At 39.1% G+C, this 17,186-nt stretch overlaps 1 protein-coding gene across 2 annotated transcripts in view; it reads left to right on the forward strand.

Moving 5' to 3' along the window:
- The window catches only part of PLXDC2 (plexin domain containing 2), a 276,086-nt gene that overhangs the window by 86,219 nt on the left and 172,681 nt on the right, over positions 1 to 17,186 (forward strand). The gene's annotated exons all lie outside the window — the stretch shown is intronic.

The raw sequence follows: 17,186 nt of genomic DNA on the forward strand, positions 1-17,186 counted from the left end.
CTGCCGGAGAGCCCAACAGTTAGCAAATTATAATCTCTAATATTATAGAATTATAAATTCTTTAAATGTATGGAAAGGTAAACATACTACTGAAACTGAATTCATTTTTGTAGATATGACTAGGGAATTTTCTTGGCAGCAATATGAAATATATATGTCTTTGTTATCTCCTGGAATACTTTTTAATTCCCTTTCTAACCTAGAGCTTTGGGGGTTCCTCTCATCCAAATTCTAAATGGTTTACTTATTTGAGATCAGACAAGGATGGTTAGATATTGCCACCAGCCAAGCATTCAATACATCAGTGAAGAAATATTGTTTTTTAACCAGCTTTAGTTTTAATTACATTTAAATAAGCTAGATTTGCTTTGCACTAATTCCCAAGCATTATTTTTTGTAACACAACTTCATTTTTTAAAAATAACAAGAATAGTTCAATCCTAGTTGCACACCCTGCTACTAAGTTCCTGAAATAAAGTATATTACCCAATTCTTAGATTGGAGTGAAATACTGCTGCATTCAATATTTGGTTTCAATTGATTTCCAAATTATACAACAGCATTATCTTAATTCAAATCTTTCTTCTTTTTAATTGGGCCTCTGCCTTTTACTTCTCATGCATCTAAAGGCTGTCCCTATTCTCAAAGAGAATAATATAATTGAGAGTTTAGGGTGTCTGAAGTAACTATGACAACCACCTGTTCCACAGGGTAACATTGAAGGGAGAGTCATGGAAAATTGCTCAAGAATTGCACAATCTTAAAATCTGTTAATTGTATAAGAAAAAATAATGCATTTAATTTGTCAGCATTTTGAAAGCAAAAGGCAACTTCGTATTTCCTTCATGCTCTAATCCCTAAATGGTGAACCTATGGCACGCGTGCCACAGGTCGTACACGGAGCCATTTGTCAGGGCACGCAAAGTGTGCACACTGGCCAGCTAAGTTCAGCCTTTTTAAAAGCTATTTTTCACCCTCCCCAGGCTCCAGAGACTTTATAGGAGCCTGGGGAGGGTGAAAGCAGCCTCCTCCCCCCTGGAGGCCCTCCAGAGGCTTCAGGAACTTCCCTGAAGCTTCCGGAGTGCAGAAACCGGCCCTATGGGCAAACCGGAAGTTCAGGAATGGACTTCTGGTTTGCTCATAGGGGCAGTTTAAGCCCTTCAGGGCCTTCTGGAGGCTTCCCTGAAGGCTCCGGAGGACAAAAAACAACCCAATGGACAAACTGGAAGTCATTTCTGGTTTTCTCATAGGGCCATTTTTAGTCCTCCGGAGAGTTCAGGGAAGCCTCCTGAAGGTCCATGAAGTCTCTGGAGAACTAAAAACGGCCCTAAGAGCAAACAGGAAATGACTTCTGGTTTGCTCGTAGGGTCATTTTTCATCCTCAGGAGCCTTCAGGGAAGCCTCTGGAAGGCCTCTGAAGGCGCCAAAGCACTTAAACCAGCCCTACAAGCAAACCGGAAGTCTGTCTTCGAACTTTTGGTTTGCCCTTAGGGCTGGGTTTTTGCATTCCGGAGGCTTCAGGAAGCTCCTGAAGCCTCAGGGGGGCTGTTTTCGCCCTCCCCTGGCTCCTCTGAAGCATGGAGATGGCGAAAAAAGCATGCAAAAATGGGGGGGGGGAACTTGTCATGCACGCATGTGCGCTGGGGGGGTTGCTCATTGCATTATGGATGCAGCACGCCCACGCACGCCCCCCTGCACTCCCCCCACTTATGGCACCCGAGCCAAAAAAGGTTTGCCATCGCTGCTCTAGTCAAACAGTTAACCTGGAGTTGACATTAAAATATGAAACTTTACACAACTTAATATAGGAATACTCTTGAAGAATGCCCTGATATCTTTCCATCATTGTACTTGCATTACAAAGTGAGACAATTATTGGAACCATATCCACTTTTGTACAGTCTCTGACTCTTAGAAGGAGCACTCTGAAGTGCTTTTTTTTTTTTTTTTGCTTTATGAACTTTGATATACTATATAGGAAAACCGAACAGTTTTTACAAAAATAATAGATTAAAATAGAACAGGATAGTCTTTGTTATGAAATTTGGTCTAGTTATTACAGGAAAACATTTTTTATTTTTTTTAGTTTGAATTTGAACAAAATGGTGTCATTTGAATTTAGAATCATGACAGAAATATTTAAGACATGGTTTTCCTATATGAATCCTTTAGTCTCCAAATGATTTCTACCGTGTTTTCCCGAAAATAAGACAGGGTCTCATTTTTTTTTACTCACAAAATATGGCCTGGGCCTTATTATCAGTGGAGGTCTTATTGTTTTGGGGTTGCCGGGTGGCTGCTCTCTTGTGAGCGGGCTCCCAAAGAGCCAGGCACAGCCTCAGGGGCGAACAGCTGTGTTATGCTGTCACAGCAGCACAGCACAGCAGCCATGAAGCTACCACACTCACGAGCAGCCACCCGGCAAATCCCCTTTCCAGTCGGGCACAGTACCATTCACTGACCTAGGTGTATCGCCAAGCCATGTGAGTGCCTGTTCGCCGCCGCCCAGCTCTCGCAACTTGGCGCCTTTGAAATGACAGTGAATGGTGCTCTGCATGACTGGAGAGGGGGGTTGCGCGAGTGGCTGTTCTTCTCCCGCTTGCGTGCCTCTCAGCCTCATGATGCCCTGGCCCAGCTCTCCCCGCAGAGCCAGAGCACCTCCATTACTGCCGCCACCGCCATCCCAGGATGGCTTTTTCGACGGCTTCCAAACCGAGTCTTCTGGCATTGGCTGCTCTGGGCGTATGCTCTATGGTTGTGGACCAGCTGCAGGCAGAGGGTACTCCCAGTGTACAAGCTAAAAAAATAAATAAATCTGAAACTCTAAAGAATATTCAAATCAGTGTGGATCATGTTAAACCACGAATAAGGATAAATGTTTGACCAGTGTAATACCAATTTATGTGCTGCTATTTTTTTTAGGTTTAAGTTAGAAAATAAAAACGGTTGTGATCTTTATCCCCTTTGTGTTGGAGGGACTATAAGGTACTTCCGGGTTGAAAAGATTAGCTAGTTCCATCACCATTTTCCAGGGGATGGAAATGATGGGAGCTCATCCTGCCATGAATCATCCTTTGTCTTGAATGCAAGCCTGGGGTGGTGATTTCTTTTTATCCTGCTACCCTGAAAGTTGTTTCTATCTGCTGTCAATTGCACTTTCTAGAAGACATATTTCCATTCAACTACCAATTGGCTTTTTTATGCAGTGATGAAATGTCTTTCTTGTCAGACAGTAAGAGAATAAGAATTCCGGTTATGTACATCTGACATTATCTTTATCCATTCAACATGCAATGAAAAAGCAGTATTCAAGTTTCCTTCTTTTGTGTTTACAACTGAAAATTCTGTGAAAACAGTTTTCTCAATTTTTTTTCCATTATACATAGGCATTCTCATTGTACTCTCTATAGGAAACAGTTTCTGCAGATAAAAGACATACAGTTCCACATTAAAAGGGGAAGTCTCATTAAGCAAAATAGTAAAAGAGGCACCATATAAATTTAATGAGAGAAAGGGAAGGAGGGAGGACAGAGATATCTTGGAACTGAATGACAACTGTTTAAATCAAATCGATCAGAAAATCAAACAAACAAATCACACTGCAGTTTTGCAGCTGATATATTTGCATTGTTTATGGAGTAAGCCTGTTTGCCAAATACTTTGAAGTCCTGCTCTCTATCAGTTCTCATTGGCATAGGTAATGGAAATTTATTGTAAGACCTGTGCTCCTCAATATCTGAGTGGAACCAAGCGTCCCACATGCTTATTTTTGCTAATGTCATCCTGGGATTTTCCGCAAAGTAAGCATCCATCTATTTTGATTATATTTCCCCTCTTTTATCACTCTTTTATTTATTAGATAGTGACCATAACAGAATTGAAATTGAAATGTTTTCCAAATCTATTTAGATAAACCAGTGGCTTATTAACCTATGGTGTGATGCTAGATTGTGAGTGTTAGTCACTTACATCATATAACTCTCAAGTTTGAAATGGATCAGGCCTGCCAGAGCCATCTTTCTATTTCTCAGATTGCCATACAGTGTGGGAGAGGGGAAGTCTGGAATGTCAGACCAGAAAACAACAACATGTCTGGACAATAACTTATACAGCCATTCCTCATTAACAGACTACCTCAGTTAGCAACCATTTGCAAAACTGAGAGTAATAAATAATAAACACTGTGTTTTCCAGAAAATAAGATTATTTTATTATATTATTTTGTTTTGGGCCCAAAAATAAGCATCATGAGCATTTAGGGGTGCCTTATTTTTTTTCCATGTACGGGAGGCTTATTTCTTCTGCTTGCTTGCGGCAGAACAGGAGGCTGAGAGACACATGGGTGCCGCAGCCACAAGGTGAGGTGGGAGGGGGTGGAGATGCCCCACACCGGCTTATTTCAGGGCCTCCGCAGCCAGGCCATCGTGCCCCAACAACTGCCTTGTCTCACGGTCGCGGCACCAACACACCACTCAACCTCCTGCTCTGCTATGGCTACAAGCAAGCAGAAGTAGTGGACCAGTGGCCATGTGGGCTCCTGCTGCACACGGCTGATGGTGCTGCCACTGCAAGATAGTTGCTGGGGCGTGGATGGCTTTGCTGCTGGGGCCCTGAGATAAGCCAATGCAGGGTAAATAGGGAAGCTCCGCCATCCATTGCCTTGCCTCAGAGTCGTGACATCACGAGCAACCAAACAGAATGGTTGGGCAGCTCTAAAGTAGGGCTTATACCAAGCGGACATATAAACATGCTAGGGCTTATTTCTGGATAGGTCTTATTTTTGTGGAAATTGTTAGTCGTAAAATGATTTTCCTACCAAGGCATATACTTATCAATTTTCTGCACCTAGTAATAAGGTGCACCAGAGTGAGAATAACAGTGGTACTGTTGCACAAAAGAATTTCACCTGAATAAGGAAGTAATGCCCCACAATTTTTAAACCTCCCGTCTCCCCCCCTCTCTCTTTCCCTCCATCCCTCCCTCCCTCACTCATTCCTTCCCTCCGTCTCAGTGGATGAATTGTGACAACTAAAGGATTGTCTGTACAATAATGCCTACTTTTTTTTCTTTTTCTGGCAATTACATACCAAAAAAAATGTAACAACTATACTTAATGTTTAATCTACAACAGCAAAATAAACATCTGATTAAAGGTTTCATTCTTTTTTCCTTATTAGATATTTTATCTTTATGAAGCTTAGATTATGAACTTTAAAAGTTACACAAACTTTGAAAAATAAATGAAAGATTTTAATATGTTGAACAGAATAAAATAGGTCATCACATGCTACCACTTTTCATATACAAATACTTTCAGAATACTTTAAATAAGAGGTGCGTTAAGTATAAAAAACCCAAGATTTTAGATTTCTGGCTTGACAAAAGTTACTAGCTGTGTATTCCATTAAGGCAGAGTGATCTGCAGGAATTTAATTTGCATGTAACAGTTAGCTAGATATAAAAATACATTGTTTATTATAAGCAAAGAAAATGTTATATTTTATATAAAATATATGTTCCTTTTAGTGAGAGGTAGTTTTATTATTTTAAAAGTGTAGAGAAAAGCAAGCAGGATGATTAGGAGATTCACTGGAGACTAAAACATATGAAGAACTGGGCATGGCTAGTCTAGTGAAGAGAAGGACCAGGAGAGACATGATGGCAGTGTTCCAATATTTGAGGGGCTGCCACAGCAAGGAGGGGGTAAAAACTATTTTACAAAGCACCTGAAGGCCGGACAAGGAATAATTGATGGAAACTGATCTTAGAAATAAGGAGGAACTTTCTGACAGTGAGAACTATCAACCAATGGAACAACTTGGCATCGGAAGTTGTGGGGGCTTTATCACTTGACACTTTCAAGAAGAGATTGGATTGCCATTTGTCAGAAATGGTGTAGGATGTCCTGCTTGGGCGGGGAATTGGACTAGATGATCTATAAGGTCCTTTCCAGCTCTGTTAATTTGTTAAATCTGTTAAATCAAGTAGCTAAGGCAACAGGCTAGAAATCAGGAGACTGTAAGTTCTACTGCCTCCTTATGCATGAATTGGCTGGGTGCTTTGGGCCAGTCAAACACTCTAAGCCCATTGAATCAAGCTAGGATGGCAAGCTGGTTGGTCTATTCCTGTTACAACCAATGGATCAACATGGGATTGATCTTGGGGGTGGAAAGCTGACCCTGCACTTGTAGAAAAACGCTAGAAGAAGAAATTCCTTTGAGCAATGTTATCTTGCTCTAGCACATGGTATTTTTATTTTGAACATTATAAGAGGGATGTTTGATCTTTTTTTAAAAAAAAAAGTATATTTATGTACTAAGTATATAGGGGAATAGTCAAGAGTTTGTGCTTGTACTCATTTTTTAATTAATGACTTTAGTCATATTCCCTCAAAAATAAAAGCAAAATATTTATGTTGTTTTTTCCAATTAGAACTAATAAACTCTTAATTTAGTGGACTAATAGGAGAAATGGATGTACTTTAAGGCAGAATCTATTAAATTCAAATGGGATGTTATGTATGTATGTGTGTGTGTATGTATATGTATGTACGTATGCGTATACACACAGACACACACACACACGCTGGTCTTGTTGTATTCGGATCTTTTCCCGTGTAAGATTGAAATTGATTACACGGGAAAAGACCCTAATACAACAAGACCAGCATACCTACACCCATATATATAACATATTTTTATAGTTTGCTAAATTTGTATCTAATATTTGATAAACCAAAGTCTATAATTTGAGAGTTTACTTACAAGTTTATTATTTAATACAGAAATAAGTACTATAGATGACTGGACTTTTTCTCACTGATCAAAAACATAGTTTCTTCCCTTTTCTTTTGCTCTGCATGATTGACTATATATCACGAAGAAAAAGTAAGTTCTTTTTGTTAATTTACTCTGAAAGTAAAATACAGCAGTATTAAAACCCAAAGAAGATTAGAGGAGATAGAAATAGACAGACAGACAATTTCTGAAGTATCCTGAAATGTCTAAATAGCTACAGACAAGTTGTTGGTTTTTAAAAAAATATTCATTTGAGAATTCCCCCCATTTTTCCTTTCATTGTATCTTAGGAATTATTATCTCCTTCTTTCCTTCCTTCCTTATTTCAATTCATTCATTCATTCACTGAGGTCAGTTATCCCATAAATAGAAGGGCATAGAAAAAGCCAAAATACTGAGCTAACTTTTGGAATAATACTTAGCTGATTAAACTTGCTGCTTCAAATGAAGAAGACTCTATAGTTTCCTACATGTCCTTGTGTGAACTAAGAGGGCAAATTCTTCTAAGGATTTCAAGAGAAGAAAAGAAAATACAGATGTTGGAGTTCAAGTAGCATATTCATACAAGCTATCCACTGACAGTCAAGTGAAAAGAAGAAAAAGCATGACTCAGGAACACTGTTTAAGAAGATTGCATTGTTTAGAAATATTTGGGTTCTTAGACTATGACTTATAAATGTGGAGAATTCTTAAGAACGTATGAACCACATTGCATTAAGGAAGGAAAAATAATTTATCAAGCATTTTAAAAACTTATTAAGAGGACTTTAAGCTAAGTTGGAAGGGGAAAATACACAGATTCAGGCAGAAAAATGCTGAATGTTAGGAACATGGTTGCTCATAATGGAGAGGAGATATAAGGTAGGAAATGGCACTCCAAATCCTCAACCTTGGGTTGTAAGGAAAATAGTGACATTCATATTCTACCGTCATAGTAAATGGTGTTTGTGTGAAAAACAGGAGCAACTAGAAAGCTTATGGTGGAGAAAAGTGAATATAGTCCTGAAAGTAATCCTGGAAAACTGGAGGGATTAGTGTTGATTGGAGTAACACTTTAAGGATAGTACTTATTACTTATTTATTTATTCAAAAGAAATATGCCAACCAAAAGGAATGTGGAGTGACAATGAATAAAGAAGCAATATGCCTATGAAATAATTTATAACTCTGAATATGGTGATCCTGTTAAAAGCCTCTGGGTAAACTAAAAGGAAAAAAAGAGATAAAGTGATAGCATGTCATGGCCTGAAATTATAACAGATAAACAAGTTAAAGAGGGATGGAAGAACCTATAAAACAAAATATTGAAAGCAGAGGTACAAATGATTCCCATGTAAAAGAAAAGTTTTATGACACTTTTGTGCATGTGTAGTGAGATCCTTGTCAAACTGAGAAGCTGAAAGTCAGATTGACATGAAGCTGCAAGAGCCCAGGGGAAACTAGAAATGAGAGTCAAGAAAACTATCTGTTGGTTTATTGTGTAGGGAAGCTAGGGAAGCAATAACAAAGGATACAAGGAAGGCAGAACTGCTAAATCTTTGCATTTGTCTTCTCAGTAATAAGAAAAAGTGTTCCTGAACAAGGAAGTACCAGTATAATAAAAACATCTTACTATCTCAAATGAATTCAGATCTCCAGATTCAGTAATTTATATCTCAAGATGTTGAAGGAACTGCAAGCAGTAGTCTCAGAACCTTTGACTATAATGTATGAAAACTTCAGAAAATTAATGAGGTATAAGAACACTGGAAAAGGGCTAATATAGGGAAAGAGAGGACCTGGAAACTACAGACCGATTAACTTAATGTTTGATTAAGCAAGTTATTTGAAAAGATGGTCAAGTTGCATGACTACACACTCCTATAAAAAACAGCTACAATCACTAGGATTCTAGATGGATTTATCAGAACGAATTGTGTCTAATCCTTTATTTCTTTTATGACTGACTAATTTGGTTATCCAAAGAATGATGTGGATGTACTGGACCCTAAACTCTGTAAAGTTTCTGAAAAAGTATCTCATGATGGTGAACCTTTTTGGCACTGACTGCCAAAAATTGAAAGAGAGCGTTCATCTGGTACATAACCTAGAAGAGGAGTTGCTCAGGGGGCATGCATGCGCCGGAAAATGAACTCCCAGTTTCCGGTGCATTCATGCATAATGGCCAGCTAGTTTTCCGGTTACTGACACGCATGCGTGTGTGACGATTAGCTGGCGGGTGCACATGTACACGCCAGAAAACAAAAGACCAGCTCTTCCAGTTTCCGGCACTGCCACACACACAAAGGACAGTTGATTATCACACATGCATGCCAGAAACCTGGAAGAAAAATAGGTGACCCCCATGCATGCCAGATGATATGGATGTGCATGCCACTTCAGGCACCGGTGCTATAAGTTCACCATCACGGGACTAAATGATACTGCAGTTCAGCGTTTTGTAATTAGTGGAATAAATACACTAAAAGGAGCCCATAAATGTTGTTCATATTAGCTTCTATTCTGAGAAATCAACATCTTTGTAAATGAGCTAGAGAATGGAATGGAAATTTTATATGTGCAGATGATACTGAAGTAGGGGAATTGGCTAATAACATATTGGACAAACTCTTCTTGATAGGTTTTAATATTAGACTATATCCAGCAATACAGATTTCAGTTTGACAAATATGTTCTGCATCTTGGATGGAAAAATAAAATGCATATATACAGGATTAGGGTGACAGATTTGGTAGCAGTGGGCATGAGAAAAATCTAGGTACATAAGTGAATTATTATTGGAACACAAGCAATATGTTATAGCAGCTACAAACACCAGTCCACAATATCACAATGTAGGCTCATGGTTAAAGCTTCTCAAAGATTTAGTGTAATATTGTTAGGAATAAATAAGGAATTGAGCCACTAAGACTAACTTTGAAATGTTTACTTCTTTGGATTCAGATCCAGTGCCCACTCTTCATTTTTCCTTCTCCTTTATGATAGCCTGATGTTTCATTATCCTGATTCCCTTAAGTTGCAATTGCCTGGTTTCATTATCTGCATTCCTATTCCATATTCTATACTAATGAAATATTTATAGGATACATTAACAGAAGTATTGTATTCTGATATCAGAATATAGTAATTTTATTGAATTATATACTAATTAAATGAAACTTGAGCTACTTTATGCAGTTCTAGATATTCTGGAACAGGTTCATGGAATTATCTGTTTAAAAGAAATCTGGAAATCAGTCTTATGTTCCTATAAGGAGCAGTTAAAGGGAATGAGTATGTTTAGCTTGCAAAAGAGAAGGCTAAGAGGAAATATGATAGTGTTCTATAAATATCCAAAGGTTGTCACATGTAAGATGGGATGCGTTTGTGTTCTGATCCCCTCCTCCTTCCAGTAACGAAAGCTGAGACAAGCTTAACTAGAATGTACTTTTAATAGCAAGAAGCCAAAATCTCGGTAGCTGAAAGCCAAGCAAACAAACAGATAAGGCCTTGACAGCAACTCAGACAAATCTTGGCAGCAATCCAGCCTGCCAAGTTAGTTACGACAGTTCTCTTTAGTCAATGAGTTGACTTCTGCAAGAAGGGCATGTGCACAAGCAGTCTTTTTTATAGTCTGGAGAGGAGCCTAATGACCACCATCTGAGCGCAATTACCTCCTGTAACTGCGTAATTGTTCCTAATGCCTAGTAGCTCTTCGATGGATGCATCCAGGAATAACTCACTGCTGGCTTCTGGCTCACTCTCCCTTGTCTCCTCCCCACTGGTCCAAGGCTCAGGCGCCACCTGGTGGCCAACCAGTCTCTCTGCGCCCTGCTCGGAGTCAGAACCCTGTCCAGGATCCTTCACATCCTCCAGAGCTGACTCATAGGGCCCCTCGCTGTCGGAGTCTGGTGGCAGCTCCAACGGCTCCTGCTTGGCCACAACACGTTTGTATCTGTTAAAATCAAGAGAAAGACATAATAGATTGAAAAGTTCAACTTAGTATTATAAATGCTCTAATAGTAAATGCTGACATAATAAAAGACTGCCTAGAACAGTAGTAGATTCTCTTCTCAGTGAAAACTTTCAAATTAGGCTTGCATGGCTACTTATCACAATTATTTTGGGAACCCCAACGTAACAGTATATTTAGAAATTACAGTATGGATCCTCCTTCATATATGGAGTTCAGAGCAATTGACACCCCCCCCCCATTCTTTCCTAATACTCACATTAGGGGACAGTAATATTTCAAACATGGTAGGACAGCTAAAGTATATGTTCTCTTTTACATTAGGGGAAAAGAAACATCTGCCCTCCAAAACAATATACAATTTATTTGTTTATTTAATACATATTAAATTATTCATTAATTACATTGTACACAAGTGAATCATCATCTGAATACAAAAAATATGCAGTAACTAAAGGCCAAGACAATTTTAGGCTGTCCCATACTATCTCAACTTAGGCTCAAGCTTTATTGAAACTTGAAAAGTATGCAACAAACAAAATGTGCAATCAGGAAGCACAATCATATGTTACACCAGGGGTGGGTTTCTCGCCCCGTTCCAACCGGTTCGGTTGGAACGGGGCCGGCGGCGTCCTCGTGCACGCGCGCAGTGCACGCATGTGTACTAGCGCCTGTGCGATGCTCCAGCTGCTCCTGGAGGATCGTGCAGGCGCTGTATGCGTTCTGCGCATGCGTGGAAGCGCAGAACTCATCAAAACCGGGTAAGAAACGCAGGCGGGCGGTTGGATCCTTCGGCGTTCCCGGAAGTTACTTACTTCCGGGTTCGCCGACCAACTGGTTCGTGGAGACCGCCGCGAACCGCCTGAAACCCACCCCTGTGTTACACCTCACAAAATAAACTCCTCAGTATTCTGGGACTAGTGTGTAAGGTAACATTCTGGTCATCAAGGCCTTCCCAAGGTCTTAACAGAGACAAATCTACTCGAATATCAAGGAGGATATACTTACATAGGGTAGGCATACTTCTTAGGTTCCATCTTATTACTATATTTCAATATCCTCATAAATGACAGATAAGGGAATAGAAGGGGACCTCTTCAAATTTGCAGATAACATTAAACCGGCAAGAATAGCCAAGACCCCAGATGACAAGCTTAGGAATCAAAAAGATCTTGACAAACTTAAAAAATGGACCCTATACAACAACATGAAATTTAATATGGAAAAAAAAGCAAGGTTTTACACTTAGGCAGGAAAAACCAAAGGTATAAGTACAGATTAGGAGAAACCTGGCTCAAAAACACTAACTGTGGGATCTTAGAGTTCTACGGACAGTCATTTAAATATGAGCCAAAAAAGCTAACATAATCTTTGGTTCTATAAACAGAGGCATAGAATCAAAATCTGTGAACTATTAGTCTTTGCAAGGCCACACCTGGAATACTTCATCCAATTTTGGTCACCACATTACAAAAAGATATTAAGACTTTGGAAAAAGTGCAAATAAGAGTAAGATGATTTAAGGCCTGAGGACTAAAACATGAACGATTTCAGGATTTGGGTTTGGCTAGTCTAAAGAAAAGAAGGCCTGGGAATGACATGATAGCTCTTTTTAAGAGGTTGCCACAAAGAGCAGGGTGGTCAACTTATTTTTCAAAGCACCAGAGGGCAGGCAAGAAACAATGGGTGAAAACTAATCGAGAGAAGGAGTATAGAACTAAATAAAAACTTCCTAACAGTGAGGACAATTTGCACACTTGAACAGCTCACTGTCCAAAGTTGTAAGTGCTTCATTACTGGAAGTTTTTAAGGAGAGAATGGCCAGTCACTTGTCTGAAATGATATAGGGTTTCCTGCTTGAGCAGGGGGTTGGACAAGAAGACCTCTTCTGGCTCTATTCTGATTGATTGATTGAAATAAATTAATTTGCCATAAATTTATACCTGGATCCGGCCCATAATTGGAATTGTGACTAAATGACACAATATCTAAATATCAATGAATATTCTATTAAGAAAATTGCAGTGAGGACAAATGTTTTCCACTCAGAAATGTGCAGCAGATTTAGACATGTGTTTTCTGGTTCAGCAATCAATTTATTCTTAAAAGGTAACTTCCTTGCGTTGGTGTTTTTAATTGATGGGGAGGAGAAAAAGATAAATAGATACATTCTTTTTGTATCTAAAAGAATTTTAATAAGGCTGTCACTTGGGAAGATAACTGCAGTTCCTCTATTCCATTAGATAAATGAACATTTAATACTGACTTGAAAGGATAAAAGTATAATTTTATTCAAATGTAAGTTGCAACTAAAATAGGGTTTTGCTTTTGCTTTTATTTCACATAGATACAATTTTAGATTAGAACATAAGGACTAGAACAGTGGTCCCCAACCCCCGGTCCGCGGACCGGTGCCGGGCCGTGGAGTACCTGGCACCGGGCCGCGCAGCGGCCGGGGGCCATGCAACGGCCGACTCTTCACTCATGCAGCGCTGTCGCCGGAGGGGGGGAGCTGCGCGGAAGCACAGGAGCAAGTGAGGCGAGGAGGAAGAATCCCCCGCTACTACACCACCTCCGCCCCCTCCCCGAGTCAGCCGTCCCCTCCGTGAACGCCTCCGCCTCTTTCTCCTTTCTTGCCTCAGTCGGCTCGCCTGGAAGCGAGGCGAGGAGGGGGCGGACCATGCGCTGGAAGCGGAGCCCTTGGAGGCCATGGCGGCTTCCCCGCCCGGCCTTGGCTTGTGAGAAGGAACGGCGGGAGAGGTAGAGAGAGAGAGAGAGAGAGAGAGAACGTCGGGCAGCCGAGGGCGGGGGGGTCTTTTGAGGGGAGATGGGGGGCAGCGTACGGTGGAAAAGCGGCGGTCTTGCCCACCCCTTTCCTGCCTCCCGCCCGCTCCAGTTGCCGCAGCCAGGGGTGGGGGCTTGGTGCCTGAAGTCTCTTGCCTCTCTTCCAAAATTTCGCCAACGGGCATCGGTGAAGCGCGCTCTTTCTCTTCCTCACAAAACACATTTCCTTTCCCCCCACGCGTATTATTGGCGATATGGACTCTTGGAGGCTGCGCTCCTGGGTCGCGTTTCCTTTTTGCAGCCCATGAGAATGCCTGGTTCTGAGCCTCAAAAAACGAGAGTTCTCTTAAGGCTGCAAAAAAGGAATATACTTTGGTCCTTGAAGCGCTTTTCCTGTTATTTGGACATTATATATATACGTACGTACATACGTACGGTATGTATATGTATGTATGTATGTGTGTGTGTGTGTGTGTGTGTGTGTGTGTGTGTGTGTATATATATATATATATATATATATATATATATATATATATATATATATATATATATATATATATATGTCTGTAGTCCATAATATAGTGATGATTTAAAAAAAAATTAGTTGAGCACATGGAATCTTTTTTCTTTTAGTATATTTTGGAGGTGGGGGCCCACTTTGTTATTTAAGATAGTATCTCCTTTTATATATGGTAGTGAAGATACCTAATACTCCCACCCCCTATTTCCCCCACGACAATCAATGTGTCGTCGCGAACAACGCCCCCCCACGCCTGCGCGCGCTCAGCGGGCCACGGTAAAATTATCAAAGGCTGACTGGTCCGCGGCGATAAAAAGGTTGGGGACCACTGGACTAGAATATGTAATTTAGGTAAATTAATCTATGATATCAAGTTTTATGTTTCCTGCTTCAAAATCTTTGTTTCTGGACAACGGAAATTGGTTTTTTTAAAGTAATGAGGAAGGGAGAAACTGTGATTTATTTCCTTTGAAGAGATGTGCCCCTTTTGAGCTCAGAACAAAAGACACTCATTGGAAATAACACTTTTGCAGTTTTCCAGTTAGTTGGAGCCACACAAATGGCTTGTTTGATGTCTAGTGGAACAAAATTTGAAGCATTTCAAACATTCCATCTAGAGAAAATTATGGGAATTTAACAGCTATGTTCCCTTCTTTATATTTCAGCATTGCAAGAGTAGCCAATTCAACAATTTACCTGCCACCCAATATACAGAAATGACCAAGAGGTGGCAAGTAAGCAGTATGAATGGACAATCAACCTATCCCACCTGATGAACAATTCAGTGGGGCTTTTCTGTGGTGGCATTCTTTTTAGGATATACCATCCTACAAAGCCTCCTTTGGTACTACAATTAGTCTTCAACTCACAACAGTTTGTTGAATAAAGGGACATGACTGTTTTTCATACTTATGACCATTGCAGCATCCCCATGGTCATGTAATCAAAATCCAGGTGCTTGGCAACAAACTCAGATTTATGACAATTGCAGTGCCGTGTGATCAACGTTTGCAACCATCTGACAAGCAAAGTCAATGGGGAAGCCAGATTCACTTAACAACCATGTTACTAATTTAAGAATTAATTTAACAACTGTGGCAAGAAAGGTCATAAAATGGGGCAAAACGCATTTAACAAATGTCTCACTTAGCAACATAGGTTTTGGGCTCTGTTGTGATCGTAAGTCAAGGACTACCTTGTATTTGAATTACAATCCTTTCAACACCTTAGATCAGAGCTTTCCAAATTACCCCACTTCACAGAATTTTAGTCTCATTAATTTTACAGCACCTAAGCTAAAAAAAAAATGTTTAACAGTATCATTTATTACATAATTACGTCCAAGCAACTTAATATTTATGTCCTTTGTGCCAAGATATCACAGCACAGAGTTTGGGAACTGCAGCTTAAGTAAAATGTCCTAAAGGATATTTAGTAGCTGTTTAAAAAATAAGACACAGAAATGGAAATTCATTTCAGTCCAAAATGATTACAACTACTATTTATTGGAATATATTTGCATAGCTTAAATCTTGTATAGGATTGGACATCACCATCCTCCCTCCCCATTCTACATTGATCATGTGGTTCTTGCTTCTTATCATGGCAACTGAAAACACTCCAGTTTTGTAAAAGATATTGTAATACCCTGCTTCACAAATGGATGTCACAAAAATATAAAATATTTATAGGAGCCTCTGTAAGTTACCTGCAGTATGCCAAGATATCGCAATACCCTATTTGGGAACTGCAGCATAAGTAAAATATCCTAAATAATTTTTATCTCAGAAAGATTCTTATCTCATGAACAAATGTTCTACAGAAATCTAATGATTACAGCTAGAATACAATCCAGTTTAGGATGGGAGACATTCAATTTTTTTAATTGACACATTAAAATAATTGGGAATCAGAAATCCTGGTGATTTACATAAAATGAACAATAGATTGAAGATGAGACTTTCCTAATCTTCTGCTTACTGTAGTTCCAGAATAATAGCACAGTGTTCAAGTTTTTTCTGTCTGTTGTGCAATCTACTTTCTTTAAAATATATATATTTTCATTTCCAAATTTATGCTCAGGGTATCAAGAAGATTGGGCAGAACTATCTTCCTTCTAGTCTTACTTTTTGATGTACAATAAAAAGAAATGAAACTATTATCCTCTTTTTAGTTCTGCCTTCTTTGAAATGTGACAGACAGAATGTCTCAGTATAAAGTGATACTCATCAAAGACTGCCAGTTATATTAAGGTTTCACTTAGCATTGTAAGTAAAAATGAAGATTAATAACTACTTTGGAAGGGGGAGGTTACTGAAATACACAGCAAATTAGCCTTCGACATATGACAAACTATCTCAAAGTATTGAAATAAAATGGTTGGGAAGCATGACATCATAAGACGATACTTCAGACTTTATAAAGAACAAAATTAGAAAGAGATACTTTAAAGTAAAAGTCCTGCTAATAAATACATGATTTGTTGGGAGGAAGACCCTTTCTCTGTCCTGTACAATGTAAAGAAAGACATATTTAGTATGATGTGGGAGCCTACAACAGTTGAAGCAAAGAAGAAAAAGGGAACTTTTCCTTCTGTTTTGAGTTTAGGTTTAGGATGGAAATGAAATAGTTATTGCAGCTGAAAGTTAAGGGAAAGGTTACCAAAGTTTAAGGAATAGGGTTTTTTAGCATTGTTCACTATAATGTTTGAGATTAGAATTCATAAATTCTGGTAAAATGGGAGAAAATCTAGCATGGATTTTAAATCAGGAATATTTTTTAATAAATCAAACATTTTAAAGTTAGCCCTATTCTTCTTTTCACATGATAAAGTAAATTGGGTTGGTTAATACAATATTTATTAGTAGTTCTGAATTGTTTGTCCAAATATAAATGGAAAAAAAACTATTGGGATTATTTGCCAGAATATGTTCAATTGTTTAATATGCAGTTCTTTATCTGTATTTCTTAGATGTGCAGTTGAAGAACTGTTAGTGACAGATTTTGTTTTAGTAATTAATACATATGGTTTCTTAAATATTAATTCATTCCATGCCTTTCTTGCACTGGATCTGTCTGCTTTACCTATGGGCCCCATTTATTCTTTTCAGGCTCGATCCATCTTTTTAACACA

The sequence above is a fragment of the Thamnophis elegans genome, chromosome Z, assembly GCF_009769535.1.
Source record: "Thamnophis elegans isolate rThaEle1 chromosome Z, rThaEle1.pri, whole genome shotgun sequence".
Taxonomy (NCBI): Eukaryota; Metazoa; Chordata; class Lepidosauria; order Squamata; family Colubridae; genus Thamnophis; species Thamnophis elegans.